The sequence below is a fragment of the Cryptomeria japonica genome, chromosome 7 (assembly GCF_030272615.1).
Source record: "Cryptomeria japonica chromosome 7, Sugi_1.0, whole genome shotgun sequence".
NCBI classification, from domain to species: domain Eukaryota; kingdom Viridiplantae; phylum Streptophyta; class Pinopsida; order Cupressales; family Cupressaceae; genus Cryptomeria; species Cryptomeria japonica.
This window is the reverse complement of record NC_081411.1, coordinates 321,295,184-321,304,816: the sequence shown is the minus strand read 5'-3', so window position 1 is coordinate 321,304,816 and position 9,633 is coordinate 321,295,184. Positions and strand designations below refer to the sequence as shown.

The following is a 9,633-nucleotide window of genomic DNA, read 5'->3' as shown; positions in this document are numbered from 1 at the left end:
AAAACAATACGACTCCATGACAGCACAAAAAGTCCCCACAAAAATGGGGTGACTCGACATCACAAACACACAAGTGAACCAAATGAGAGAGTTTCATCACATAGCTTAAGATGGATACCATGGTACAACCTCCATAGGTCCCAACTCACTGTCCTGGTAACCTCTCCCGAACCTCCGGTTCCAACTAAGTCTCATGCAAACCCTACCAGCCTTTCGTGAAGACAAGGTGGCTGGTTTGCCATTCCAAGCCTTCTTATAATATTATGAGCCTTGCACTAGCAGTCACCTATGCATGAGGTACAATTATCTTTATTAATGTTATGAAACTACCCACCTAATCAATTCATTAGATTACAAGTTATTATCTAACTTCCGCTGAGTCATAAAGCCTACCACTTTGGGCACAACCCCCAAGCAAAAGTCACTCTCTCAAAGGACACTAAACAAACATGGTCACTCCTCAAGGACCCTATGGCGAAGCAAACAACCATAACACCACTATCAGAAACAAGTGGTCAACAAGGACATACGGACTGTTGGCTAACCATAAGGAAAAGACACTACATGGTTACAACAACAAGGCCAACATATATCTCTTGGTCAAAGGTACCAAATACGCCTCCACAGGATGACTAAACCACAGACCAAAACAACACATAATACACTTGCAACCTCATTGATTGAAAAAAAAAAAAAAAACACTCTTGCAACAGTCACATTATTCAATTCCCAAATCAATGTTCCATAAGAAATGAAACCCATATTAAACATTCATTCGAATAAAAATATGAATTCCAAATAGGTAGTTAATTTATTTCCAGAATATACCCAAAATTAACCAATTTGAATCTCTAATTCATGCCTTGATTTTCATTGATAAATTTATTAACCACATAATAAAAATCACATGAAAGAATCATCATTTATGCTTAACATAAAACAACCACATCAGCATGTTCACTTAATAAAATTAAATTAATTTTATAACACATACTGGTTTGCACCGGTAAGGCACATGGTCAAGTGGTGGCAAAAGCCAACCCGCAATAGTGCTACTACTGAGGCAATAGACACTACCTGCCAGTAGTGCTGCTACCATTGGTAATAGCCCTACTGACCAGTAGCACTGCTACCAACCGGTAGCAGTACTTCCAACCGGTAATGCCGCTATTGCTAGTAGCAGTCGCTACCAACCGATAGCACTGCTACCATCTGGTAGCAGTCCTATCGATCGATAGTGCTGCTACCAACTGGTAGCAGTCCTACCAACTGGTAGCACTGCTACTACGTAGCGGTGCTGCCGACCGGTAGTTGTACTACCTGCGGGTAGCAGACACTACCGACCCATGTGATGAGACAAGCCCATCATGGGAGTGGTAAAGTCTATGAAACAAACAAAAACACATGCCTCCAAGGCATTAAAATAAACTCTCCACCAAATCGTTTAAACATTACAATGATTCGTTCCCGGATCAGTTCATAGGTACACACATACACAGTGCCAAATCCAATTTTCTCAAATGGATATTTACCAACAAGGTAAAAGATGAAATATAGACCCACAAGAACCCCAAATCTATGCAACATGAAACTAGAAGCATACAACGAGCTAAATCTAGTTCATTCTTTCCAAATAGAAGAGGTAAAACAAGAAATTGATTTTCAAGATCAAACACACAACAGATAGAGAAATGAACCATTTCCTTCCTAAAGACAAACATATAATATAGATTTCACAAAACAAACAATAATTAACACTATTTCTTCCATTCCATTTATTCCACAAACATCTATAGGGAGATTGTACAAATTTCCACACACAGGAAGCAAACTAAAAATTTCAAAACAACAAATTCAAAACAAGAAGAGAACCTCCAACCTTGAAGCAATTAGCAAGCAAAGAGATGAAGAAATTTTAGTCTTGCAACCAGGTCAAATTTCTAGCTCCTCCAGGAAGTTTTTCCAGAATTTTCTCTCCGAAATTCCCCTCTTCTCCTTCCCATGAATCCTTAGGAATAGCATGAAAATTATTTTTTAACCTCAACTTTCTAGGTTGAAAGATAATTTCATCCAATCAAATTTAAATATTTAAAAAAGTAAAAACAATCAGATTTACTCCTTTTTCCAAAAATAATTCTTTTCCAACAATTAAAAATGAAAAAGGAAAAGTCAAGTGGAAAAGCAAAAAGGAAAGCTTTTATTAATTTCTATATCCAAAATGCTTCCTTCCAACATAAGCATTTTTCATTTAAATGGCTAGGCAACTATACATTTCATTCCACAAAACACATTATGCAACTTTACACAGTAAATTAAGCCATTTAACCATTTAATCTAGAAAATCATTAATTTAAATAAACCAATAATCACAGAACATATTAATTAAATGATTACACCAACATAAGATAACATCATCCATTTAAATTAAATAACCATTTAAATAAATGGAAACACGCAAAACCAAAAAAGATCAAATGACAACACTCAAATGACCAAACCAAGGCACCATGATACACATAACAGCCAGACGAGGAAACACAAACGACTGACAACACTCATACAAGTGTAATTGCAGTCAAGCTAGCGTACAACAACTATCTCCTCCACTCCCATCAAATATACAAGGCATGCTCAGACCTACAAAACCAGGTGGAGTCAATGCCTCGTACCTACCTGGTACTAGTACCTACAATGTCCTGCACCAAAGAACCACACGTGCATATAGACCAATATATATGTATATTCAGACACACCACACACACACCGATGAAGGAGAATCGTGACATTCCCTATCTCACCAGAGTGAGTGAAGGAAAATCATCCCCTCGCATACCAATACACTTGCAAACACGCAACATATAAATAATGCATCACAATATATGAGAAAAGTGTCAGTCCATGATAATGATCCATAAAATAACATTATTCATAAGCACTGAGATACATCATAAAATAGATCGCTATTTTTTAAGTATGCTTATGCACAAAATAGTTTCTATTTACATTTATATTCTTATATAACTAATTGTATAATGCTAAAATATATTTGTGTTACATTTTTTTCCATAAATGTACACCTTGAACCTCTTATAAATGAAAATCTAATAATTATGTAATATCTTTTCTCTTCATTAGAAATAAGTCTATGATTCATTTTGATGTATTTTGTTGATATCTTTGTTTTCTTTAAATTTAATTACTTACATTAATAACTAAAATATAATTTAAAAAAACAATTAAAAATATAATATACACTCAAAGTATGAACTTGAAAAGCATCTCACAACCTTCCTCTTTATTATATTGAAAAACATGAAAAATATATATATTTTAATATATTCACTACATGCCACCTAGTCAATACGACAAGATTGCCACAAAAATATTAAATGCCCATCTGATACTTGTTATAATATTCCACATACCGTGAACGAAGACACAAGTGAGAAATAATATATTGAGTGGGAGATTACTCTCTTATGCTCCTCACATTCTTGGATTTTCGATTGGATTTTCATGTCTGCCATCGAAAATCTTATGGTAAGCTTATTTACCTTAAGACTCTTACACAAACTAGCTACTTAACAAATACAGTATATTCTGCATAAAATACTTGTGCTTTAATCTACACAAGTCTCTTCCTGATTTCTAAACCCCTCTCCAGAGTCTGATCAGAGGGAGTAATTTTCTTGACGCTCTCCCTCTCCATACATCTCTTAGCCCACGCATCAATCAACGGATATTCAGTTTCAAACGGGAACTTGAAATTCCCGATACTTTCATAAATATGGAACCACGGCACATAGGGAGCGAAGGCGATATCCAGGAACCCAAAATCCTTTCCCCCGAAGAAGGGCAGAGATCCTCACGCTGACATTTCTTTCAACGTCCCTTCTAAAATTTTTAGGTTCTCCAGCATGTCACGCTTGGCCTGCTCCTGAGCCTCGTCTTTCGATTTAACGAAACGAATCCCCGAGTCAAGAAACTGCTAAAAAACCAAGGACCAATGTACTATACTTGCTCAGTCTCCAGCTAGTTGAAAATGTGTTGATTCACTTAAATGCTCATGCCAATGACAACTAAGAAACCATTACCTTTTTATCGAGGAAGTCGGCCCAGAAGCGGGCAAGGGCACGATCATATGGCTTGGCAGGTAGAAACTGTTTGGAATCCCAAACCTCGTCGATGTATTGAAGAATTATAAGAGACTCGCATATGGGCTGGCCATTGTGGATGAGGACAGGTACTTTCCTGTACACAGGATTCATTTGCAGGAGTAGGTCGCTCTTATTGGAGGGCAGATCCTCTAATTGGTATTCGTATTTCACACCTTTCTCTTCCAAGGCAATTAAGACCCGCATGGCGAATGGACTCCCCTCTGCGCTGAGCACTTTCACTTGCTCCATTTTATATCACACACACCACACAGACTTCAGACAAGTCTAAAGTTTTCTCGGTCTTCATTTTTTGGCATGGGAGTGCAAATATATATAAGAAAAACTAATGTCGGCAATTTTAGGTTGAACGAACGACACTCTCCCCTGCTTAAGATTATCCAGCTGTTCGCTGCTTAGAGTTCTGCTGACATCGGCCTTTGCGTAACAATGTCCTTGTAAAGGAGAAGTCTTGAGCACGCCATTAATTGAGGCGTATATTCATGCGAAGGGTACGGACCAAGAAAACCCACGAAGCGTAGTCGTCTACTTTTTTTATTGCAGAAGATTCGAAGTTAGGCTAGGTTGGATGAGTAGTTCGAGGGTTATCAAGGGCGGTTACATATATCTATGTTTAGGATCATGACGTTGAGTTAATTCAAGTGATATTGTTTTTTATTAAGTAGGTAAGGGTTCTAACTTGTTACACATCATAATAAAAAATTTATTTATCTTAAAAAAAAAGGGTTTGAAGAGCAAGTCAATTATAAAATGTAGAGGTTAACTAAGTTTACATAGCATAAGGATAAACATAATAGTTCAATAAATATAAATTAAAAATAATTAAGATGAAGAACATCAAAAGAAAACAATAGGGGACATTAAATTATATAGCTCCAACTATCTAGCATACCATTCAACACCTCCTCCCAAGGGAGCAAGTTGCTGCTCATCTTTCCTTTTGTCCATCCATCATCTATCCAACCATGGACTTTTCTTTTCTTATTCTTCTTGATCTTCTTTGCTACAATCATGACCTTGGTAACACACTTTTGCATCAGGCCTCTATTTATTTTGATTAGGTTTTCAATGCCACCCTCCAAATGTTTGAAGTAGCTTTTGTTTCTTTCACAAGCTCGACAATTTTGTGGTGTTTCCTAGTTTTCAACCTTGACATTGACATAATCTTTGCAACCATTATCTATTAGTCATGGTTCTCACTCAAGCCTTTTCCAACCTCTTAATATTCCCTATCAACGTAATCTTTGAGGCCATTCAATCGTTTGAGACCCTCACTAAACTAGGTTTTTGCAAGGGGAACAAGAAAGCAAATAAAGTTTTATCCTGGATCTCCTCACTACTCTTAGGACTAGTGCTCTTAAAGGTAGATTCTTCCTTTCTTTTTAGGGTGCTTCACCAATTGCCTCCAAAATCTTAGTAGTCGTAGTTAGTATAGCAAGCCTATCACACCTATGCTCCCTAGAGGACTTAGTACTATTGTCCATGGAAAGATCACTATCAGATATGTCAATAGTTTGGGAGGGGGAAATAGCAAGGCTATGCTTCGAGGAATTATAGATTGCTTTAACTTTGCTTCTAAAAAACTTTGGTGACAACTTCTAAGGTTTGTCAAAGTTTGCTTGCCCTTGTCTAACATGAATTTTGGCCCAATGTCAATAATCAAGGGGGAGTATCATAGCCAAGACTAGGTTTTCACTACTTGGGAGAGAAGAAAAAGGCTTTGCACAAGGAGATTGAATATGAGGAGGAAGACATTTCATCCTTAAAGGTAATTATTTTTTGAAATTGAATAGCAGTGGAGGGTTTTGACCCTAGTCAATTGGGGAGTTATGACGAGAGGTAGGGTTAAAAATAGGTGTATTCTCCAAGCATTAGTTGTAAATAGTATAAATTGAACCCTGATGCAACAAAGGATAAACCCCTTAGTAGTACATTTACCCATAGAAGAGAATATAAATAATGGGTAACTTATTGATTTTTTATGCCTCAAATGAGTAACTTATTGAGTACAAATTGTAAAGAAGATGCACCAAAGGTGATGATAGTGGGTGAGAAGGAAATGATGTAGACATTGAGGAATGAGAAACTAGGCTTTGCATTGGTCTTGAATCCTAAAGATATAATAGACAGAAAGGGGAAAGAGATACCAAAGGAGATACAAGAACTGTTGCAGTAGTTTGATGGAGTATTGCAGGAGGATATGCCTAATTCCCTCCCACCTATTAGAGACATTATCCACCATATAGACTTCATCCCTGGGGCTACCCTGCCTATTAAGGCAGCATATAAGATGTCTTGCTCACAAAATGTAGAGATTGCCAACCAAATCCAAGAGTTGATGAAAAGGGGATTTATTAGGGAAAGTTTAAGCCCGTGTGTAGTACCCACTGTCTTAGCACCCAAGAAGGATGGCACATGGAGGTATTCCCTGTGTATTATGAGGTTCAAATATATAGGAAGATGCAAAGTCTAAGGAAGAAGGATCTTGATGTAAGTGCCCATACTAAGGAATTTCACAAGTTGAGTCTCATAACCAAGTACCATGAAGAGGAGTCAGAGAGGTTAGCAAGGTACTTGAATGGGTTAAAGTATAGTATCCAAGATGAAATTAGTAATCTAGCCCCTGATACAGTGAGAAAGTGCTATCAATTGGCACTAAGAGCAGAGGAGAAGCTCAAAAGGAAGTCTAATCAAAGTGGTAGAGGAGGAGGAGCAGGAAAGAACTTCAAAGGGAAAGGAAACTTTGGTGGTAGAGGTCAACCACATAAGGGTCAGGGTGAATCTAGTTCAAGTGAGCAAGGAGGCTCCAATTTTAGAAGAGGATTCAGAGGAAGGAAATCTAATGATAGAGGGAGGGGATCAGGAAGAGGTCCTTTCACAGGGAAGTTTTACACTTGTGGTCAGACAAGCCACCCATTCTATAGATGTCGGGAGAAGAGCACCTCAAACTCTCAAGGTAGAGAGAGGAGAACACAATTGATCCAAGAAGAAGACTATCAAAGTGTGAAGTCACCTACAGATGCACATGGAGAAGTAGGAGAGAGACTAATGATGAGGAGGACATTGCTAAAGGCACCAATTCCTCAAGAACCTCCATAAAGGAAGACCATCTTTAGGACTACATGTAAGTCCAGAGCTAAGGTATGTCAGGTGATTGTAGATTTTGGTTCCACAGATAACCTAGTGTCCTTGGAGATGGTCGAAAAGTTACATTTGAAGAGTATACCTCATCCTTATCCATATAAAGTTTCATGGCTAAGTAAGCGACAACAGACCCTAGTTGATGAACAGGCTAGGGTTGATTTCTTCATTGGGGGATACAAGGACAATCTTCTTTGTGACATTGTGACCGTGGATGCTTGCCATCTGCTTCTTGGGTGTACTTGGCAGTATGATGTGGAGGCCCAACATGATGAGAAAAGGAACACCTATGTCATCACAAAAGATGGTAAGAAATTCACCCAAATCCGGACAGTACAAATGGTAAAGAAGATTAACCAAAGGTGATGAAAGTGGGAGAGAAGGAAATGTTGTAGACACTGAAGGATGAGAAAGTAGGCTTTGCATTAGTCTTGAATCCTAAAGATAGAGTAGATAGAAAGGGGAAAGAGATACCAAAAGAGATACAAGAACTGTTGCAGTAGTTTGATGGAGTATTGCAGGAGGACATGCCTAATTCCCTCCCACCTATCAGAGACATTAGCCACCACATAGACTTTATCCATAGGGCTACCATGCCTAATAAGGAAGAATATAAGATGTCACCCTCACAAAATGCAGAGATTTCCAACCAAATCCAAGAGTTGATGAACAAGGTATTTATTAGGGAAAGTTTAAGCCCATGTGCAATACCCACTATCTTAGCACCCAAGAAGGATGGGACATGGAGGTTGTGTATAGATGCTAGGGCCATAAATAAGATCACTATTAGGTATATATTCCCTATGCCTAGGATAGAAGACTTCATGGATTATTTGGGGGGAGATTCCTATTACACCAAGATAGACCTAAAAAGTGGTTACCATCAAATAAGAATAAGAGAGAGGGATGACTGGAAAACTGCTTTTAAAAGCAATGAGGGGTTATATGAGTGGATGGCTATGTCCTTTGGACTAACCAATTGCCCTAGTACCTTTATGAGGCTCATGAATGAAGTGCTCAAGCCATACATTGGGGTATTTGTGGTAGTCTACTTAGATAATATACTCATCTTTAGTAAGACCAAGGAGGAACACTTGAAGCATGTCAGAATGGTTTTGGAGACCTTTCACATGGAGAAGTTGTTAATCAATTTGGAGAAATGTGAATTCATGAAGAAGGAGCTAGTATATATTGGTTTTGTCATCTCCAAAGGAAGCATCAAGATGGATCCATCCAAAGTTGAAGCCATATTGAGTTGTCCTACTCCAAGAACAATGGGTGAGGTAAGAATTTTTCATGGTTTAGCCAATTTCTATAGGACGTTCATAACAAATTTTAGCCAAATTTGTGCTCCTATGTTGGAAATTATCAAAGGTAGACAAAAGTGTAAGTTTGCATGGACCAAGGTTGCTGATGAAGATTTTGAAACATTGAAGAGGAAGGTGTCACAACAGCTAGTCCTAACCTTACTTAATTTTGATTAAGTTTTTCAAATTGAATGTGATGCAAGCCATATGGATATAGGTGCAATTCTCAGTCAGGAAGACATACCAATAGCCTTCTTCAATGAAAAATTGAATGAGGCCAAGAGGAATTATTCCTCTTGTGATCTTGAGATGTATGCTCAAGCACTCAATAAGTGGTACCATTATTTGTTGCTAAAAGAGTTTGTTGTCTACACGAATAACTAGACCTTAAGTTTTCTAAATAGTTAGGAGAAGCTTAGCCACAAACATATGAAGTAGGTGGAATCCATCCAGGCTTATACATTCACCCTAAAGAATAAGAAAGAGGTTGCAAACAAGGTTGTAGATGCTCTCAGTAGAAGAGTGTTGACAGTGTAGGAGGTGCATTTTCAAAGTGTGGGGATTGACTCCCTAAAGATAATGTATGCAGATGATTATGACTTTAAAGAGATTTATAAGGTATGTTCTAACTTTGCAAATACATATCATGTTGAGTATTCTGAGTTTTTGGTTGTAGATGGATTGTTGTTCAAGGGTGGTCAGTTGTGTATCCCTAAGTGTTCAATGAGGGATAATATCATCAAATAAAATCATAGTAGTAGTATGAGTGGTCACTTTGGGTTAGATAAAACCCTGGAGTAGGTGAGGAGACACTACTTCTAGCCCAAAATGCAGTTTGATGTTAGAAGGTTTGTGGAATGTTGTATTGCATGTCAAAAGGATAAAGGAGCAGCCACAAATGCAGGAATTTACAAATCCCTAACTATACCCAATAGACCTTGGGAGAGCATAAGAATGGACTTTGTAATAGGATTTCCTAGAACCAATCAGGGATATGACAATGTTTTTGT

General features: G+C 37.8%; 1 pseudogene; it reads right to left on the bottom strand.

Annotated features, from left to right (window-relative positions):
- Positions 1-3,316: 3,316 nt before the first annotated feature.
- LOC131051601 (probable glutathione S-transferase) lies at positions 3,317-4,483 on the bottom strand (annotated as a pseudogene).
- Positions 4,484-9,633: the final 5,150 nt, after the last annotated feature.